This window comes from Canis lupus, chromosome 15 (genome assembly GCF_011100685.1).
Source record: "Canis lupus familiaris isolate Mischka breed German Shepherd chromosome 15, alternate assembly UU_Cfam_GSD_1.0, whole genome shotgun sequence".
Lineage (NCBI taxonomy): Eukaryota > Metazoa > Chordata > Mammalia > Carnivora > Canidae > Canis > Canis lupus.
Window position 1 is genome coordinate 4,258,393 of NC_049236.1, and position 17,415 is coordinate 4,275,807.

General features: G+C 47.8%; 2 long non-coding RNA genes across 2 annotated transcripts; both read left to right on the forward strand.

Annotated features, from left to right (window-relative positions):
• Positions 1-2,836: 2,836 nt before the first annotated feature.
• Positions 2,837-9,633, forward strand: LOC119869384. The gene is made up of 4 exons (XR_005369884.1): positions 2,837-3,038; positions 7,923-7,989; positions 8,351-8,455; positions 9,535-9,633. It is a non-coding gene; the product is annotated as an uncharacterized LOC119869384 (long non-coding RNA).
• A 1,419-nt stretch (positions 9,634-11,052) lies between these two features.
• On the forward strand, positions 11,053-16,906 carry LOC102151582. Its single transcript, XR_005369885.1, has 2 exons — positions 11,053-11,150; positions 16,640-16,906. It is a non-coding gene; the product is annotated as an uncharacterized LOC102151582 (long non-coding RNA).
• The last annotated feature ends 509 nt before the right edge of the window (positions 16,907-17,415 follow it).

Sequence of the window (17,415 nt, forward strand, 5' to 3'; positions counted from 1 at the left end):
CAGTAACATACCGACTCCTGTGTCTTCTTGGAAGTGTTTAATTTTAGGGGCCAAGCTTGACATTCTGGCTTTTCTCAGGCGGAGTAAAAAAAAAAAAAAAAAAAGCATGGAAACAATTAGAAGCGGGGAGCCTGGCTGGCTCAGTCGGTGGAGTGTGCGACTCTTGATCTTGGGGTCCTGAGTTCGAGCCCTGTGTGGGGCATAGAGGTTACGTAAAAACAACAACCAAACAATCAGAAGTAGGAGTCAAACCTGCAGACGCGGACCTTTCCACCGCCCTCCTTGCGCCCTAACAATCCTGGGACCCAACAAGCCCACCCAAGGTCCCGTGATCTGTGGGGATCCTTCCCATCCAGGGCCTGTAACTCCTGACAAGGGAACTGAGTCACAGATGTCCTTCACTTTGAGGGGATAAAAGCCCTAAGCAAGAAAGAGATACAAGATTTTTCAGAGACAGAGAGAGAGAGCAAGTAATCAACCCAGTTAGGGACTGTTTTCAAGACTAGTCACCGACATAGTTACACGAGACAATTGATTTGATAATTACGAATCATTCCTATTCATTCCTTAAATTAGGTCCAGAGAACTAACATTGCCCTAATCCAGTTGGGAGCCACATGTATTTTTAAGGTAATAACACAACATTTCTTTATTTAAAAACCATCCTGTGATCTAGGCATGGCACCGATACAAGCTGATCTTTTCCATCACGCGTAATGGAGAGGTTGTTGCACACTTACGCACAGTTGCAACGCCACATTTATTTCGAGCTCTGGCTCTTCCTTCCTTTTCTCTTTGTTGTAAACACTCCTGGGAGAATTAATGTGGCATTTCTTAGTGGTAGTTCAGGCTATCCCCATCTTGTTGTTGTTTTTGAAATGCTGCTTCCGATTGAGTGGGCGTAGAAGCTGGAAAAGGCTCTCGTTTTCCATAATGCGTAGGTCCCTGACTCAGAGCTTCTTGAGGACCTTCTGCTCAACCTCCAAAAAGGTTTGCATTTATTCACCTTCACCTTGGCTCCTGCCGAGGTTGGTAGACTGAGCGCAGATGGCTGCCCCGTGTTATTATGTGAACCGGAGTTGAAGCTTTTGTGTGTCAGCTGCACTGATTTCGAAATACCCTATTATTTGTGCAATATACCTTGGAATTACAGTTTATAATTTCATGAAACCCTAACATATCTGAATGTTTACAAGTTCTATCCCTTGGGGAAATATATAGTGTTCATTTCTTTTGTTTAGTCTATTTAAAGGAGGACTAGATACAAAGCAGGAGTGATTGACAAATTAATGCTCTCAGCTCCTACTCAAAAGTACTTGAATTATTAGTACAAAAAGCATGTTACAAACTGTAATAATTTTAACTCCATTTCATTGCTAAAAGCTAATAATAATGAAAACAAATGAAAATAGTAATGCAATCTAACGCTAGCCAGAATGGAAGCAGTCACAGAAGTTGGGACTCTGCAATCAGATAATTAGTTCCATTAAAACTCAGGAACGGGTAAGTCTGTTCATTTATTTTGGATTCAGTTCTGTGGGGGAAGAACGAGAGGAAAAAGAATGGCCCCTGTGCAACATAAATCAGCCCTAACCTTCCTTCTTTCGTCCTTCTTCCCTCCACAGCCGAGGGACTGCATTTCCAGGGTGACGGCTACACTCCCACAGCGGAGGACAAGGAGCAGAGCTAATGGGTGGCACCAGCGGATGGAAAGTCACTGCTGATTGCAATTAGAACAAAGGAGTCTGGGAGGCTCGAGTCCCACCTGCAGACTGTCTCAGCCATCTCTGGGGAAGGGGAGGAAGTGTGTGTGCCAGGGAGAGGCTCAGGAGCAGCCCTGAGCGGAGAAAACCGGTTATCAGGAAATGGGGCGTATTAGGATTCTCCAGAGAAACAGAACCAATAAGACAGATGGATACAGATATATATATATATAATTGTTTTATAGATACTTGTAACATTTATAATTTATAATATTTATATTTCTATCCATCTATCTATTGAGAGATTGATTATTAGGTATTGGATCATGTGATTATGGAAGCCAAGAAGTCCTGACACCTGCAGTCAGCACTCTGGAGGCCCAGGAGAGCTGGTGGTATAAGTTTCCGTCCAAGTCCGAGGGACCGAACACCTGCAAGCCAATGGCATAAGTTTGAGTCTGAGGGCGGGAAGAGGCTGATGTCCCAGCTCGGCAGTGCGCAAGCGGAGTTCCTTCTTACTCAGCCTTGTTGTTCAATTCAGGTCTTCAGTTGATTGGGTGAGGCCCACCCACACGGGGGAGGGCAATCTGCTTTACTCTGCCGGTCTGAATATTAATCTCCTCCAGAAACACCCTCACAGGCCCATCCAGAATGTCTGACCAGATATCTGGGCACCCCGTGGCCCAGTCAAGTTGACACATAAAATTAACTAGGGATCACACTTGGGATCCTCTAATCTGAATTCGTCTTGTCAGTGTATCCATGATTATCTGCGGATGCAAAACAAACCACTCAGTGTGGTTCTTCTGGTCTGGGCTGTTAGGCCGATCCCTGCTGAGCTCACCCATGCGGGTGCCGTCAGTGCGTAGGTTGGCCATGGTCGAACGATCCAGGATGGGCTCATTTATGTGCCGGGGGCGGGGGGGGGGGGGCGGTCAGCAGGCTGTCAGCTGCGGGAAGGGGCCGTGCACCTCTCATCACCCAGCAGGCTAGCCAGGGCATCTTTCCGGGTGGCGGTCACAGGCTTCCAGGTGCAAGCACTTTTCAGGTCTCAGCTGGCATCACAGTAGTTATTGTCCCCTTGGCCAACGCCAGTCACGTGGATAAGCCTTGAGTCAGTGCGGTAGGGAAACGCTCAAGGGCGTAGCTGCCGGGAGGTGTGAACAAGTCAGAGGCCATCCTGCCACAGCCTGTCGCAGTCGGCGTCCGGGTCCCCTAGAGGTGCTCTCTGACACGGGCATGGCCGGGTGGACGTGGGCAGACACACAAGTTCTGCATGGTTTAATTTGGCGGTCTCTTTTGTAGATGCCTACCCACCGCCCCCCATCTTTAAATGTGAGTATTCTCAAAGCTTCTGTCCTCAGCTCCCCGTAATAAGGATTGTGTCGGGACACTAACCTACAGGCCCAACCTGGAATCTGAAATATCAGATCAGATTACCACCAGAGTAGAGTGTGCACATGAGTCTCACTGTCCTTTGCGGGGAGATCCTGCAACGTGGTGTGGTCTAGGCCTGCAAGGAGTGTCTTCTAAACTCCCTGACAGCGGAAGCGTCAAATATATCTTAGGAAGTGATAAAAGGAGCTGTATTTGCCCGACAAATTATTGTCAATGACTTCAAGAATGAAAATCCTGTCAGGTCAGGTCATCCAACAGGAAACTCTTCCCTGTTTCGGACCACAGCTGGGTGTCTCCTTGGTGACTGTACTTCAGGAAAGGCACCTGAGGGACAGCCAGAGAGAAATCACTGTGACCATTTAGGGAGGAGCTGGAGCTCCTCCATCTTGGGGGCAAAGGATGGGGTGGGAGGAGCTGGGATGTTGCTGCCATGCGGACTAGGCCAGGAGGTGGCTGGTGGGAAATACTCGGTGACGAGCACCACCGGGAGTCATGGGACCACTGGGCCCGCTGGGAACCAGACCAGCCCTGTGTTCTTGGGAGAATGATGCCTTTCCAAGATGTGGAACGTTTGGGCCAAGACGCTTCAGGACCCTTGTGGCCCCCAAACTCCTCCACAGCCTGGTGGCCTGCTTTGGCTGGGCTGGTCACCGGGTGTCCTTCTGGTGATGGGTTTGCCATCCGCACAGAGCCAGCAGCGGCCCAGACAGCCAGTCTCCTGGTCTCTCCTTGTCTGTTGTGTTGCTTCTGCCTTTGGAATTAAAATATTGTGCAGAAATGCAAGTTTATTGTTATCAATCCCATCTCGTGAAACTTGACAAATGTATTCTTATGCAGATAATTAAGAGATAATGTCAACCGAACAAAGCTTTGTCACTGAAATAATGGCTTCCCGCTGTGAAGTTTACGCCTCAGCAAAGTCAAGGTGTTTGTTCCCGAACTATAACTCTTTATCCCTCTGACAACTGTCTGTGACATCCTCCTTCATCCCCTTCCCCCTCCTCCCCAAGTCAGGGGAAGAGCGGAGCCAATGTCTGGGGACACCAGGTGGGGATGAGAAGTCTCTTCCTTCAAGGGTACTGGCCTGGGGACGGAACTCCGGCCTTCCAACACAGGCTTCCACGCTTCTGCTCTGGGGGAGTCAACTCAGATAAGGAGGAGCCCCTCCTCATGCTGCCTTTATTTCCCCTTTTCCAGTATGTAAAGAATAACTCTTGCCCCGATTCCAAAGTTGAATGGGATGCATCTGATGGCATTTGGGGAATGTAGACTATTAACAGGATATACACAGAATGTAGTCGTCGGGTCTCACTTCTGAGAGCAAATACACAAATGAGCTCATAGAATAAGTAAAAATTGGGGGCGTCTGGGTGGCTCAGTAGGTTGAGCGTCCAACTCTTGATTTTGGCTCAGGTCACGATCTCGGGTGGTGGGATTGAGCCCCAGGTCGGGCTCTGCACTCACCACGGAGTCTTCTTGTCTCTCTCCCTCAGCTTCTCCAACTCTCTCTCTCTCTCTCTCTCAAATTTTGCAAACTCTTAAAAAAAAAAAAAGAACTTAAAATTTATTTTTAAGGGCATTAGGATTGGACATGGATTAAAGAAAGCTTGTGTCACACGCGCTGTGTCGCACTGTTATTCTGCGTGGTCCGATAAGGTGTGAAGTAAGCACATTATCTCCAGCACAAGGGTCAGAAACAGTCCCAGGCCTACCCAGGCGCTGCTATAGGAGGCTGGTGTGCGCACTTCACTAAAGAAGTGAAAACTGTGACCTCCCTAGAGCAGGTGTGAAGGGGGTGATGCTTCTAGAGGGGTGGGCTAGTGGTCCTGCTGGAAGGAGGCAGGAGGTCTTAGCGCAGAGCTGCTTCTCGCGTCAGCAGGGTAGGGATCGCTATCTCCAGTGTCTTGGACAGATGGGAGGAATGTAGTCAAGTTTCCAAGTTCATCTGCTCCAAATACTTTGTAGGATTTTATTCCTAGGTGTTCTTTTATTATACCAATTAGAATTTCATTATCATAGGCCACGAGGGAAGAGGAAAACCCCCATCTCTGCTTGGATGTTCTGGTGTTTTTTACAGCAGAACCTGACAACAGGCAAGAAAAGGGGAAGGCAGAAGGTGGCGAGTGGAGGAGACCTGGGGTCTAGTCCCTGCTCTGTCTCTCACTCCCTGGGTGGCCTTGGGCGAGCCATGGGAACTAGGTCTTTACAAGGAGGGAGCACCGGCTGGTTTCTAAAGCATCTCCTAAATTCCATATTTTATTACCCCGATCCTCAGGACTACAGATGACCACCTAGGAGCATTGTGCTACTGATTGCATGCTCGAAATAGGTTTTTAGAATCCTATCAAAATGCATTTTTCGGGATCCCTGGGTGGCGCAGCGGTTTGGCGCCTGCCTTTGGCCCAGGGCGCGACCCTGGAGACCCGGGATCGAATCCCACGTCAGGCTCCCGGTGCATGGAGCCTGCTTCTCCCTCTGCCTGTGTCTCTGCCTCTCTCTCTCTCTCTCTATCATAAATAAAAAAAAATGCATTTTTCCTTAAATTTACATTTCTCCCCACATCTGTCATATGTATGATTAATCGTTGGAAAAGAAGCCATAATTCCTGAAAGTTGATTACTAGAAAGGATTCCTTTATTTAAGGAGAAAGAGTCATGGGTGATTTCTCTTAATTTCTTAGCTTTTCCTCATTTTTTTCTTAATTCAAGATGAGGAGGGGGAATGGCAATCAATAATCTGGACTGAGATGAACTTATCTCTGTATCGTGAAGCTTCCTGTGTGAGCATTAACTCTGGAGACCAGAGGTTATAGTTTATAGTGTTGCTCTTTGAACACTAAACTTCACCAGGGTCAATGCTTAGAATAATTATGTTCGGGAAAGATACGGTGAGGAAAATTGCACACCTATCACATGTAGGCATGATTGAGAATTATCTTTTTAGGTTTTTATTCTGTGGCAGGAAGGATAGGGCGTCATAAGGCGATCTGGAGTTTTCAGGAAGAATTATTTATGTTCTCTTAAGTTAGCTTCCTCTATATTGCAGAAAGAAGTACGTCCTGTGGAGATGGAAAAAATGCTGAGAAATATCTCAACCGAAACTGGGGGTAGAGGTTGAAAAGAACCTCTAATTTCCTACATAATAAAATGGGAGAAAGGAAGAGGGGATGCTCCTGGAAGGTAAAAAAAAAAAAAAGAGAGAGAGAGAGAGAGAGAAGAGAGGAAGAGAGCAGAAGGCAGGGGTAGGATGGGGAGGGGAAACGAGATGATGGAAGTAAGTGGCAGTCTATTAAGAAAAAGATTTTTATTCATTTTTTGCAAGTTTAAAAAAAAAGATTTTATTTATTTATTCATGACAGACACACAGAGAGGCAGAGGGAGAAGTAGCTCCCTGCAAGGAGCCTGATGCAGGACTTGATCCCAGGAACCTGGGGTCATGCCCTGAGCCAAAGGCAGATGCTCAATCACTGAGTTACCCAGGCGTCCCAAGAAAAAGATTTTTAATAACAAATTACAGTTTGTTATAATTATAACAAATAATTGGGATATAAGTCCATTTCCATGACCTCAAAACCTTTAATGAAATCTCTTGTATACATGCAGGTAGGTCTTTAGCGAGTGAGGTTGTGTGTCTTTCTTTCTTTCTTTCTTTCTTTCTTTCTTTCTTTCTTTCTTTCTTCTCTTTCTTTTTTTTTTTTCCTGCTATTACTATTTGTTGGCTTAGTTTCCATGGGGAAGGATGGCAAGTCATAAGCTTGCCTTGAATTGACACTCCTCATTTTGTCCCTGGGCTGGAGGAGGAAGAACCAATTGGTGAGTTTGGAAGTGGAACCTGGCTTATCGCTCAGCCTCTTTCCCCCACCTCATTTTGGGAGCTGTCTCAGGGGTGAACCTGCGCATGGGCAGCCCTAGCAGTAAAAGCTGGGGTGACAGCTTTTCAGCCATCTTTGTGACTGAGTGGGGTCAGCTGCCCAATCCCGGGTTTCAATACCAGAAAGCCCATCATCACCTGGGGACAAGTCACATCCTCCAGAACCAATCTTATCAGTAGGAAAGCCAACAGCTCCCCCCTGCCTGGCTGTGTCTCTTTCAATTGGTCAAGAACTCAGGCGGCCAGGACAGAGGGATGCTGGTTGTCCCTTAACTCCACATGCACCAGCCTAGATGTTAGATGATACTAAATGTGTGTGGAATGAGAGAGCGAGCCAGTGAATCATTGGATTACAGGTACCTGTCTGCGAACAAAGCGGTACAGACAAATGAATTCACGAGAGGTTAATATGATGTGGAATCGTATGAGGTTGCTGTTTCTGCAGGTTGCAAACAGTTGAATATTGGCAATTTCATATAGTTTAACCTAATAATCCTCCCGTCCCAGAAGGACAGTGAAGATCCTTTCTGAGCTCCCGGGAGGCAGGTGGGGAGGGGGTCATCCTAAAATAACCAACTTCCAGCTACCGGCTGACTGGTGGGTGCAGGCCCCTGCCTGGAGTTCTGAATCTCCACCTGGGGCACATGGTGGTACTTGTTTCCTACCATCTGGAACCAACCGTCACCCGCCACTGTACTGCGGTTCCACCCAGAACCCAAAGAGGCCTTCCCCTTGCCCCGTACTCTCCCCACTCAGAACCCCGTGAGCAGCAGTAATGGGGCCCCTCGAGGCCCCCAGAATATCTTACTACTTCCAGGTCAAATGGCCAGTTCGATCCACTCCCTCAGCCTCAGGGATCTTGTCCAAAGCCACACAGCTGAGCAGTGGTGGAGCTGGGATTCTGGCCAGGGCTCCAGAGCCCACTAGGTTGGACGTCTCTCTCTCTTCCAGGCAGAAATCCTTTGAGGTTGCATGACTCAAGAACTGAAATCCGAGGATCATCATTTGCTCCCCAAAGGTATTTTATCAACCAGCATTGCCTTAAGATAAACATTTCTTTCTGATAGTCTCTTAATTCTTCGGGTTGGAAGGACAAGAAAGACTCAGAATCAACAAATTGAAAGCACTACATACTCTTAGTATTAATTCGAGGAGCAGAATGAAACATTATGTGGAATTCCGTACGGAACTTGACGTGCTATAAAGTCACCAATAAATGTGGAGACAAGTGGAGATGACGGCTGGCCCAAAGGCAGCTTGGGGGTGGGGGGGATGCCCCGACCTCCAAGCCAGGGCTTTGGCCTCAGCCTCCCACTTACCACAAAGACTCTCCTTGAGCAAACTTTCTTCTGGCTCCTCTGAGTCTCCTTTTCAACTAGGTCTTGACCTTGGCGCTCCAAGTCTGTCCCCAAATAGCTGAAGTTTTGCAAGAATCCTGCTAAAGTGCATTTAGAGAGAATTCTCCACCCTCGAGAGCTGATCAGGTAGGTTCTCTAGCCCCCACTGTTGGGCGTTTTGCAAGGATTCCCTGCCCACCGACGCCCTCCCTCTCCTCCTTGGCTCTAAATCCCCAGCTACCTTTGCAGTGTTTGCGGAGTTCAGCCCCACGTCTCTCTCCTATTGCAATAGCATTGAATAAAGGCCTCTTTACTGCTCGCTTTCAACAAGTAGCAGCATAATTTTTCCCCACTACCCCACATACGGCCCCACTGACCTTGAGCAAGTCCTTTGACCTCTTTGCACTTCACGTTCCTCCCCCCTCCGTCAAAGAGGAGCGATGCTTCTTGTTCGGGAACTCTCCCCAAGCCTCTGGGAGAAGTAGATGAGATGAGGAGTATACATAATCTGTGTAAACTGTCAAATATTGAGCGAACCAATGCATTATCTTTGAGACAACCGACAAGAACCACGTCTACGTGTCGCTCTACCAAGGGCCTTCCCCAGGCTGTGGTGGGGTGGGGGGAGGCCTCCGGGAAGGATCTGGCAAAGTGGGAATTAAGGTGAACTATGCCAGTGCACCAAACTACACGCAGGGTGCTTGGAAACCTCCCGTACCCTCTCAACATGCAAACTGTTGTCGTTCCCAAACCAAGAAAGATTTCACTGCCTCTGAAAAGCGAGGTGTGATTGCACATTTCCCACACGGCTTCTGACTGCACGCACCACGCAGCCTGCTAATGGAGTGGGCGTGCGTGTGTCTGTGCGTGTGTGAGTGTGTGTTTGTACTTGGACAGGGTGTCTGTGAAATCTAAAGGGCCATATCGTACTCTCTGCAGCTCAGAACAGCCAGCGCCGTCTGGGGAGCTCCATCCCCTACTGACGCCCTAGAAGTTGTAGCAGAGAGCATTCTGGAATCAGCATGGGAATGTGTGCAGGGTGGGTTGGTGGGGAGGTTTGCTGGCTTTCCCCAGCTTTCAGGGCCGGTAGCCAAGCAGAAGCTTGCCATTCGGGTTAGCTCTCCCAGGGGACAGTCCTCCAGCCAGGAGGCACTTTGGTGAAATCGCTTTAAGAACAGTGACATGAGAGGCTTTTGTTTTATTACTATTATTATTGTCACCGTTAGGTGTAAGCAGTCCTCGCGGACGTGAGTGTCGGCAACTGCTGTGTCCCACTCCCTCAAGGATTTATAACTAAGACTGATTTAAGAATCTGAGATAGAGACAAGGTGAGTCTTCCTTTCTTCCTTCTTTCCCTTCCCTGTGTCCACCTGTTCTCTCTCTTTTCTCCTGGAAAACTCTCACACACACACACACACACACACACACACACACATTGATGTCATGTTCCTTCTTTAGGAATGACCCAAACCATATCTGGGTTTTAAACTGGGACAAGGCTTGGAACTTGAGCTAATTCAGCTATTCCTAGGTATGTTCAAGAACCAGAAGAGAGAGCCAAAAAGGGTTCATGAGCCAAGGCTTGGCGATGGGAAGAGAAGGCGCCAGCGCTGGGGCTGGGGCAAGATTCAAGGGCGGGAGCACAGCCCCCCTCAGCCCCACTGGCATCGTGGGGGGTGGCAGGCCTTTGTATCCAGGGTTGAGGACCCTGGGAAACACCAGTTACTCGGCCGGAGGCAGAGGCGGCCGAGGGGGCTTTAGACATGCTAATTTGCTTGAGGGTTTGGAGTTGATTGACAGGCAGCAGGACAATAAACCCGGAAAGGTGAAGGGACCCGGCTGCAGCGGAGGCTGGGGGCCCCCAGGGTGGAGGAGCGAGGTTTCTAAGTTTATATTCCCGCAAAGCGGATGATTTGGTCCTAACTCAGGTATCTGCAGCCAGAACTCCGCAAATAAGAACTAATTTAGACTTTCTCAAACCAGGGGGTCCACGGCTGAGCTTCAAGGAGGTCCCTGAAATGAGATGCAACATTTTATGTGCGGGTGAATTTTTCTGGAGGGGGGAGGCCTGGTTTTCCTGAGATTGTCAAAGGCATTTGTGACTCCAAAAGGCTTAAAAACGCCAATCTGTTTCAAAACCGCAGGAGCCCAGGTCCCTAGGGAGCGAGCAGGCTATCTCGGGGAGGAACGGGCCTGAATTGCCAAGTCCAGATGGGTGTGAAGCCCCCCAACACCTCATTAAATCTCCCCCTCGCCCTATCCCCAGTATCCTAATTGCCAGTTCCCCTGTCATCTTTTTAGTGCTTATGGCATTTGACATCTTGGCTACTCCTCCTTACAAACTCTCCCTTCCCTGTTTTGGTGACACTAATCTGGACTTCTTTTTGCTTCTCTGATTTTTGTGGTTCACCCTTTAAATGTCAGCCTTCTCTAGGGCTCCCTTCTGTGCTCTCTCCTGTTGACCCCTTACCCCTGCTCTCCGTGGCCTTGTCCCTAACCCCACTCCCTCGAAATTCCGTTATCATGGCAGCTGTAACCTACTCTCACTGTTTGCCCATCTGCCCTGTCCGATCTTGCCACATTTTAATCCCAATAATATTAAAAATTCGGCTCCTCAACCACACCAGCTGCATCTCAAGGGCTCCTTAGACACATGTAGCTAGTGACTGCCCATACCGGTAGGTTATAGAACATTGCCATCGTTGGAGAAAATCCTATTGGCCAGCACTGGTCTAGCTACTCCTCTGTGACCTCAGCCTGTGTCATCTCCACCAGGGAGCCTCTCCAGCTTAGATTAGAGCCCCTGCCCCTCTAGGAGGTCACCTTCACAGCTTCTTACATGGTAATACAATATTCATTGACTTCTCTGAATGCTTCACTGTCCTATAGGTTTCCTAAGGAGGGGGGAACCATACTTACTTCCTTGCCTCAGTATCCCCAGCACCCAGCAGTGTCTGCAGTAATTAGGTGCTCAATAAGCATTTATTGAATGAGTGTGTGGGAAGTGGAGCCGAGCAGCAAGGGGGTGGCCCTCTCAGTGGTCCTCTCCTGGGGCCAGTTCACTGGTGGGGTGTGCTGGTTACAGTGGCTGCTGTGGGGAAGAGATGAGCTGTTAGCCCAGGAGTGGAGGGGGAAGGAAAGAGGTCTTTATAACCTCTTGTCTGGTGCTCTGGAGGTGGCCAAAGGCAAGTGTTGAGCACTTTGGGTTTCCTGTGCATATAATCATGATCTGAGACTCAAGCCTGCGTGGCTTCCTGTCTCCCACCTCCACAATTCATGACGCTCAGAGAGTCATGGAGTCTTAGAATCGGAAGGGACCTTAAAAGTAATGCAACTCACGCCTTTCCCCATGAATTCATCTCCTCTGCAGCAGGGGCCTCCATGTGATCACATCCAGTGGCAGGGAACAAACTCTTCCTCCTGCGTCAGGCTATTTTATTTGCAAGCAGCTCTTTTGGTGGAAAGTGTTTTTTGTTTTTTTTTTTTTTAATATTGAACTGCAATCTGCCTCCTTATATCTGCATCCCTGGCTCCGGCCCTACCCCCGATGCATGAAGAATATATCTGTCCCTCTTCTATAGTTAAAAGCAACCTGTGGGTGCAGGCATTTGTCTCTTCATGCAAGGACCCCTGGCATTTCTAGGTTGGGCACCTCATGGGTAGTTAATTTTTATTAAGCCAATTATTTCACAGCTTCCTACTTCCTTACTAATTCACACAGAGATGTAAATTAGCAAACATTTCTTGTCATGGAAAAGCAATATAATATCTTTTACCTCTTAAATGCTTTTTGTGTATAAGAGCTGAGGTCTTTTTTGGGGGGGGCTGAGATGCATGTTCACGGAGGGAGCTGAAATGACAAGTGAGTCATTCCCCTTTGACAGGGACCCTGGGATGGAGAGTAGACGTGGAATGGAAAATCAACATTGCCCAAGTGGAGGCAGGTGCGTCGACACCTCCTGGTTGATACGTCGTTATTTATAGGATATAATACTGATCTGTGACATCCATAATAATAGCAACAACAATACTAACTAACCTCCACTATGGGTTCTCTGGAGGCCAGGCAGGGCTCTGAGCACTCTCTATAGATTTTATTTTTCAGCAGTCCTATGCGATAGGTCCTATTATTACCCCCACGTTGCAGATGAGAAAGTGGAGGCACACAGAGGGAATGTTCTCGAGCTTGGTTAGCTAGTTTTCTTCTTCTCTCCTTCTTCATGTGGTTTCCTAGCCTTGCCACGTGCATGAAACGTACCACACTCTCACAGACGGCACTGACCTTCAGCAGACAATGTGCGGGTCCCCAAATCCTCACAGCACCCCTGGAGGGTGGAGTTTATTAGATCCGTTGAATGGATGAGAAAATCAAGGCTCAGAGCAATGAGACTGTCCATCATGGAGCTTCTGAGGACTGGAACTCCGGCGAGAATTCAAAACTCCCAACCTGGTGCTCTTGCCTTTGTTTGACCCCTCTCCAAACAAAAGTGGGGTGATGCGATCGTTTACAGCATGCTTTGCACCTGCATTTCCTCCCCTTTCTAAGGCAGTAGGACAGACACCGTCTCCCCGTTGACCTAAGTGTGCTAAGGTGGTGCTGAGGCTGGGTCTAGAACACGGGCTTTCTTCCAGCTTCCTGCCCAGAAATTTCTGAAGACCTACTTGAGAACCAGCAAGGCAGAGTGTGCTCCCGGGAGTCTCCAGAGAAGTCTCTAGTGAGGGCCTTACTGTGGTAGAAGGCACACCCAAGGCCTCCTGAGCAGCACTGGGGGTAAAGAGATTTCAGAGTTCCTCCCTTGACTGCTTGTCATCTCAGCCCTTTAGACCTGCCCCCCGACCCCCACTCCATGCTCTCTTGCCCCAGGCCTGGCCTCATGGGCTCATGCTCTTCTGTAATCCTACAGGAGGTCTCCACATAGAGGATTCCCCACAGAGCAGGAAGGATGGCTGGATGGAAGAGGGCTTTGAGATGCCTGAGGCCTTCTCTTACCCCCAACGCCCGGTGCACATGGACAAGTAATTTATGGTCTTGTGCTTTAAGTCACTCAGAGCTAAAACAAAGCCCATAATTTGCCGTTCTCACAGAGCTGCCAGGGGCTTCTAATGAGATAATACATTCATTTGCTCATTCATTTGCTCATTCATTCATTCATTCATTCATTCAACAAATATGTATAGAGTCAGCTAAGTGCCAAGCACTCTGGGGGTGCTGAGGATACATCAGGGAACAAGACAAAAGACAGGCCTCATGTCATGGTGCTTCCGCTCTAGAAGGGGCTACAGACACAAAGCACAGAAAAAAGGAAAAATAAAGCAGGTTGGGGGATTTAGTGTGACAGGGCTGCTGCTTTATACAAGATGGTCAGAGAAGACTTCTGTGAGGAGGTTACATTTGAGCAAAGAGCTAAAGGAAGCGAGAGAGCCAGCCACATGACCTGGGAGAAAATTGTTTCAGCCAGAGAAGAGCAGGTGCAAAGATCCCAAAACAGGAGCATGTTCGACCTGCTAGGAGCCCCAAGAGGTCAGGGTGGCCCAAGTGGAATCAAGGAAGGTGGGAAAGGGAGGGGATGACATCAGAGATAGCCTGAGGCCTGATCACTAGGGGTTGCAGAGCTCAGATGATCTGAATGTAGGGATGGTCTGAGGCCCGAGCCACTTCCTGAACCCTGGGTCCCAGCCACTCTGGCCAGCCCAGGCTAGAGCTCAGAAGACTATGTCTAACGATGGCTGGGGCCGTTGGGCTGATTTGAAACCTAGGTTGGCTCCTGGATGTGGATGTAGCCACAGCAACCAGTTCATACAGGGAATCAGGGTCCACTTCCAAGTAGGACTCAGGGATATGGCTCAGGAATCCCAGTGGGGCATGGGTGGAAACAAGCTGACACCAGGTCCAGCTCCTGTGGCCCCAAGACAGTCACTGCAGCCGCTCTGTCCCAGGCGACAGAGGCCTCCTCTGGCACAGCCGTGCTTGGTGGGTGGGTAGGGCTCTTGCCCACTCTGGTTGCATTGTAGGACCACAGAATGAGTGGAAGAAACTTTCCTTAGAATCTGAAGGTACAATGTGGCCAAATCTGATGAAAGAGCTCAATGGTGTATGTGTGTCTGCTCGTGGGAGGAGGGGAGGGGCAGTCCCTGCTCATTGCCCGGTTCCTGGAATCCTGGACTGAGCCCCATGCTTCTGACTCAGTGCCTTTGGCCTCCTTGTCTGTGCTGGCTTTCCAGGCAGGCTTATTTGTAATTTCCCCATCCTCCCATCCTGAGGGGGCTCAGCAGATCTAGAACTCACGTGCCCCAGCAAATCCTGGAAAATCAGGGATGCATGGGCACCCTGGTGAGGCACCTGCAGGCAGTCCATCCTGGGAACCGCTGGCAGGAACCTTGAGAGGGGCCTCAAGAGTTAGGCTGATGGGAAAAATAAAAATAAAAAAAAAATAAAAGAGGCTGATGGGCATTCTGGAGCTCCATGAAATACCTAGGACCTCTTGCTCTGACCACAGAAATCTTATCGTGTGTGATATTTTAGTTTACAGAACCTTTCAGATGCACATTTTAAAAAACCTTGAAGCATATATAATTCACACATAAAATTCATTCTTTTCAAGTAAAAGATTCAGTGGTTTTCGGTATAGTCACAAAGACGTGCACCTGGCACTGCCATGTAAGGACAGGGAGCTTTCCCTCACCCCAAAGGGAAGCCCTGCATCCTTCAGCAGCCACCCCTCCCCTCCAGCCCCTGGCAACTGCTATTCTACTTTATGTTCCTATGGATTTGCCTATTCTGAGCATTTCATAGAAGTAGAAGCCTACACTATGTGCCCTTTTGTGTCTGGCTCAGCCCGTCCCAGTATTTCATCCCCGTTTATGGTTGAATAACCTTCCATTGTGCGACTTAGACGACGTTTGGTTTATCCATTCATCAGCTGATGGATATTTGGGTTGGTTTACACTTTTTGGTGATTACAATCAACACTGCTGCAGACATTCACATACAAGTTTCTGTGTGGACACTTTTTCAATTCTCCCGGGGGCAATTGCTAGATCATGTGGTAAACTCTGACCTTTTGAGGAGCCACCAAACTGTTTTCCGTAATGGCTGCACCATTTTACATTTGTACCAGCCATGCAAGAAGGGTTCCGATTTCTCTACATCCCCTGCAACACTTTCCATTGTCTGATTTTTTGATGACAGCCATCCTGGCGGGCGTGAAGTGGTGTTTCACTATGGTTCTGATTTGCATTTCCTTAATGACTAATGACGTTGAGCATCTTTTCATTTGCTTACCGGTCATTTGTAGATCTTCTTTGCAGAAATGTCTATTGAAGTCCTTCGTGCATTTCAACCCAATTTGATGGGTTGTCTTCTTATTGTTGGGTTGTAAGAGTTCTCTATATACTCTGGATATTAGGCCCTTATCAGATACAAGATTTATAAGTATTCTCACCCATTCTGTCGGTTGTTTTTTTTACTTTGATAGTGAACTTTGCAGCGTAAAAGTTTCCAGTTTCTATCAAGCCCAATTTATTTACCTTTTCTTTTGTTGTTTGCGATTTTTAGTGTCATATCTAAGAAACTATCACCTGATCCAAGGTCACAAAGATTTACATCTATGCTTTCTTCTACGAGTTTTACAGTTTTAGCTCTTATGGTTATGTCTGATTTATTTCAAGGTAATTTTTGTGGATGATGTGAGGTAGGGGTCCAGATTAATTCATTTTATTTTATTTTATTTTACTTTATTTATTCACAAGAGGCAAGAGAGACAGAGAGAGGCAGAGACACAGGCAGAGGGAGAAGCAGGCTCCATGCAGGGAGCCCAACGTGGGACCCAATCCCAGGAGCCTGGGATCACGCCCTGAACCAAAGGCAGACGCTCAACCACTGAGCCACCCAGGTGTCCCCAGATTTATTCTTTGGCATGTGCATATCTAGGTTTCCAGCACTGTTTGTTAAAAAGACATTTTTGCCCATCAAATTGTCTTGGCACCACTGTCCAAATCCCATTGACTCGTGCACAGGTTTAAAGATGTTGGTTGGTTCCTCACCTAATTATGAATTAACTTTTGGGGATCAAAATTATCCTGTGACTTTGTATGCCCAGCATGTAACCCTGGCCCTGGCACAGAGTAGGTACATAATAAATGTTGACTTTAATCAAATTGAATACGCCTGCGAGATAGGCCTATTCAGACACACTTTGAGCCCTTCTATATTGAGAGAGCTCCATAAAATGGAGAGAGGTGATTTTTTTTTTTCCCTCTGGTTCCTGCTCTACAACTGACCCTGTTGAGCATCACCAATTCTACCAACTACATTTCTGATTTATCTTGTAGTTGTGATTCTGTTTCTGCCTCCTGGGGACTCAGCAAGCAGGCAAGCCTGAGCTCCTTCTTTAGACCTGAGGAATTTACTCTGAAGCTCTGATCCACATCCTTGGTAAGGATGCACAGTGCTGCTGGCTGGTGTGTACATCTCTCTGTGGGTTACTGGGGTGGCCTTTTATGTTCAACCTTGTATGTACACGGGTGCTTTCCAGCATTCCCAGACCCTGCCTTGACAACACAATGTGATGACATTAAAGATAGGCTTGCAAAGTAAAACATGCTGGTACTCTCACTCCCCAGAACAAGTGTTTTCATTCTGCTGTGGCCCTTTCCAGTCCTTGGCCGCACACGGACATAGTTTTTTTCTTTTTTCTTTTCCAATATAGTACAAATACAATTTGTGGCTTGATCTTTCACTTTATTTTCATAACATTTCCCTGACTTCACTTGGCCTTCGTATGACACATTTGTAAGACTTCACTGTGCATAAATGTTCAATCAATCCCCTTTATTGAACATTTAGGCTATTAAGAAACAGACTTTATTTTATTTTATTTTTTCTATTTATTTTTTTTAAAGATTTTATTTATTTATTCATGAGAGACACACAGAGAGAGTGGCCGAGACATAGGCAGAGAGAAGCAGGCTCCATGCAGGGAGCCCAATGCAGGGCTCGATCCCAGGACCCCAGGGTCACGCCCTGAGCCAAAGGCAGGGGCTCAACCGCAGAGTCCCCCAGGTGTCCCAAGAAACAGATTTTATTTATTTTTTTTATTTTATTTTTT